The sequence below is a fragment of the Neofelis nebulosa genome, chromosome 18 (genome assembly GCF_028018385.1).
Source record: "Neofelis nebulosa isolate mNeoNeb1 chromosome 18, mNeoNeb1.pri, whole genome shotgun sequence".
NCBI classification, from domain to species: Eukaryota; Metazoa; Chordata; class Mammalia; order Carnivora; family Felidae; genus Neofelis; species Neofelis nebulosa.
The window spans coordinates 27,060,902-27,065,363 of record NC_080799.1 but is presented as its reverse complement, the minus strand read 5'-3'; positions in this window follow the sequence as shown (position 1 = coordinate 27,065,363).

Sequence of the window (4,462 nt, the reverse complement as noted above, 5' to 3'; positions counted from 1 at the left end):
AAGGAAAAAATTGAGCCAAGGAGGTTCCCTTAAATTCTGTTACCAAAAAGCAAAACTTCCTCACTTCCTGAATTTATATAATAAAAATTACTCAGAGATTACAAAGAAAAGGACTTTATACAATCTAGAAAGGATTCTCCTTCTAGTAACTGTATTGCTAAATGTGGTTCTATATGTTGATTATTCAATTCCCTTACTATCATGTAAGGTATTGGGAGTAATAATGTGAAAAAAAAGAACGCAAGCTTTAATAGGCCTAATTCACCTCCAAGATCTACCACTCATTACCTGTGTGATCTATTTATTCTCTCTGAGCCTCAGTCTATATATGTATAAAGTTGAAATAATGGAGCCTGTGAAAAACAAATAGGGTAATGAGATAAAGAGGGCAACACTGGATACAGGGGTCCAAGGAGGACTTCCTGAGCTCCACTAGGAGAAAAAAGGACTTGTATGAATGTCTGAAGGAAGAGCATTCCTGAGAGGAAATGGCAGGTGTGCCAAGACCGTCTGTTCAAGACATTAAGAGGTGGCTTCTGTGCCTGCAAGTGAAGAAAGAATGATATAAAATGGGGTCGGAGAAGCAGACAGATTTAGGACATAATTGTGGAAGTGGATTAGGACAGGGCTTGTGAATGGAGCTGATGCAAGGATGGGGGGCTGAGAGAAAGACCAGAGTCAAGGATGGATCACTGGACTGGACTGAGCAGCTGGGGTGGATGGTAATGCCATTGACTGAGTCCTAGGATGGGATGGGAAGAGGGATCCAAAGCAACATTTAAAGAGATAATGGCTAAAAAGTTTCCAAGTCTGATTCACAAAGTACAGTATAAAAACAAATTTAAAAATGAAACTAATGAAAAACAAAGAGAAGCATCTTCAAAGTATTTAGGAGAAAAACAAACAACACACCTTCAAAGGAACAACCATGACATTAATAACTAATCTATCAACAGAAATAATAACAGCAGGATACCACAGAATGAAAAGGAAATAACATAACTGCCAACCTAGAATTCTATTCCCAGTGAAAATACCTTCCAAAAAGTAGAGGCAAAATAAAGACATTGCCAATCAAACAGAAAACAAGAGAGTGCATCATTAGCACAGGTTGAGGGGGGAGGGGGGAGAAAGAAACTAAAATGAATTCTTCAAGCAGAAGGAAAATGATTACAGGAAACACACTGAAATACAGGAGGTGACAACCAGCAATGGAAAGTGAGCGTGCTGGTGCATCTAAATGAACACTGGCTTTTACGTTAGTAGCGACGTTAGTTACGGGAGTTATATATCTATGCATGTTAAATACACATGGAATTGGAATGCACAGCCACCAATAAAAAATGGTAGAAAGGGTAAAATGGAATCAAAGTGTTCTAAGACTCTGAAGGGTGAAAATTACAAAGCTTTCTCAGACTCTTATAAATCAGGAATGCATGCTGGTATCACAAGGATAACCACTAAAAAAAGAAAGAGTAAAAGGATGAATAATAGCAGAGGTGAAAAACTGGAAATTAAAAAATGCTTGACTGATCTAAAAGGCAAGGAAGAAGAGAAAAAGACATAAAACAGGTGGGACAAACATCAAAAGAATAGTAAGATAGTAGATAAAATAAAATCCACTTGTAATTAATGTAATGCATTAAATGTAAATAAACCAGTCATCCCAGTTAAGCCTCCCAATGATCATGTAGGCACTATCAGCCCCATTTTACAGGTGAAGAATTTGAGGCACAGAGAAGTTAAATAATCTGCCAAAAGCTGTCCAGCTAGGGAGTCATTCAAACCTAGCAGCCTGCCTCTGGAACCTGAGCATGTCACCCCCCTCCAAAAGCCCCCCCCCCGCCCCCCTCCACCCAACACTGTTTTAGATCAGTGTTCCACAGACTGCACCCAGATTCCTGCAACAAGCTCCTAACCCAGGCCCGCTGATGCTACATCGTTGCCATGGTGACCGTGCTAAGGCACAAACTGGATCTCATCTTTCTCCTAAATTAAAAATTTCTCCTGGATTCTCATTTGCTTCACGACAAACGTAGTAGGTCAATAAAGGTCCTTCTAGATGAGGCCTCTGCCAGCCTCCCTTCCCCCTCCATCTACTGCTTCCTGCCTTTTTGCCCGACATTCCAGGAAAATTGGATTCCTGGGGTTTTTGGAAACTATAAGCAGTTTCCCCAGTCAACAATGTGTGAGCTTTGTTCCCATGACCCCTCCTCTGTAAAGCTCCCTTTAGGCTTAGTCCCTCTCTCCATCCCTATTGTTATTATAATGTAGGAATGGCACTTATTTCCTGAGGGCTTTTTCAATGCCAGGCACTGTCCTGGACTGTATGGGGAATCTTCCTATTTAACCCTCACAACTCCATGACAAGGTACTGTTCTTCATCTTCCAGATAGGAAGGGGACTCAGAATGGTTAAGTGGATTACTCAAACAAATCCATTAATTTGGATACTCACTACTATATGCCTGGCACTCTGTAAAGTACCAGGAAAAGAGCAGTGAACAAAACAGGTAAGCAAGCCACAGAGCTGAGCATATATACATGTGTACAGACTCTATGTTGCATATATATTGCACATAGACTGCATACAGACTATATATTGCATATTTATTGTTTATAGACTGATGTAGCATATATACCATTGCATATAGACCAAATATTACAAATATACTGAATACATTTTATGTTGCAGATAGACTTTATGTTGCATATGTACTGCAGATAGACTGATGTTGCATATATATTGTAGACGATGTTACAGATAGACAGCACATAGACCTTGGTAGTTGGTGACAAGTTATATGAAGAAAATAAAGTAGGGAGGAGGGAGAGAACATGAAGCAGGTTGCAATGTCTTAAAACGGTGGTCAGGGAAGGCCTCACGGAGAAGGTGACATCTCAGTAGAGCCATGAAAGAGATGAGATAGTCAGGGGGTCAAGTTGGTTACGGATAATTAACATTTCAGTGCTTACCCGCCACACCATTTACTCATTGCTCTTCTCTCAAGGCATCTCCATGTTCTCATCCCTCTTCCAGCCCACTTCCTGGAATTCTGCCTAGAAGGCTTGTCTCGGAGGTGCCCTCAGGGCTCATTCCTTCAGCATTTGGGCACACAGGAAGCACTGCTAACTGAAGGAGTCAGGACTTCAATTTTGAGTGCCACAGTGAAGGGGCACTCTTCCCACCACAGCCTTGTATGGATTTGAAACCCCGGAGCTGGCACTGCCCATCCTCAGCCACCCTGCACTATCTCCACACGTGCCTTCCCTTCCCCACTCTCTGAAGGGATGACGAATCCAACACGGTCCCTGAGTCTTGGGAACTCGATCTGTATGCTGTGGGCCTCTGTGGATTCTTCCAAAGCAGAGGTGAAGTGCAGGAGAGCCTGGTTTCACACACATCACCTTCTCACTTCAAGAAAAACTAAGCTGTTAGAAATACAAAGAGCAAGTCAAATTAACATCACATCTCTGAACGTTAAGAAATGAGGTGCCAGGCCATCAGGCTATATGACGTGATGCAAAAACCTATCACTCTGGGAGAGAGCCCTGGTCCTCTCTCCAAGTAGCAAGTGTTGACAGGGGATGAGAAACATGGCTAAGACCAGACCAAATCAAGACTGAATTCTGGAGGGTTCTAAATGAGATACACCCAACCCACCCAGAGAGAGGTGATCTCCCAGGTGACCTGGGTGGAGATGCCTGAGACCCAGGTCTACAAAAAGGAAAACCAAAACCTTCACTTGGGAGAACGCAGGAGCATGCCTCAGAAAGAGAAAAGGGACACTGAGGGTGGGGAACAGGCCTAAGCCACATCCTGCAGAGTTACAGTGGCCTAGAATCACTCCCTGGGCATACAAAAACATGTGGTCCAGGGCCCAGGGCTTTATATGCCTTTGGCTTTTTCCGGGAAGACTGACAGAGGACAGAAAGGTGTACAAGGAGACCTAATCATTCAAATTTTTAAAAATAATCTTCCAAATTCTATGGAGATAAAATGATCTTTAAATATCTGCAGAACTATTAAATCTATGTATTTCACGACATGCAAATACTTTCAGGCATAATGAAGCTTCCTGAATAATCAATCAGTGTACTACATGGTTAAACTCTCTAGAGAACCTAAAGCAAAACTTTACTATTCAAAATTAGAGAGGTTTAGGGGCGCCTGGGTGGCGCAGTCGGTTAAGCGTCCGACTTCAGCCAGGTCACGATCTCGCGGTCCGTGAGTTCGAGCCCCGCGTCAGGCTCTGGGCTGATGGCTCGGAGCCTGGAGCCTGTTTCCGATTCTGTGTCTCCCTCTCTCTGCCCCTCCCCCGTTCATGCTCTGTCTCTCTCTGTCCCAAAAATAAATTAAAAAACGTTGAAAAAAAAAATTAGAGAGGTTTGTAAGTGCTGCGCCTCGGTTTTAGGGCATGTGGTTCACACGTGTCCTGGATTAGGAAAGGTTTCCCTGCCCT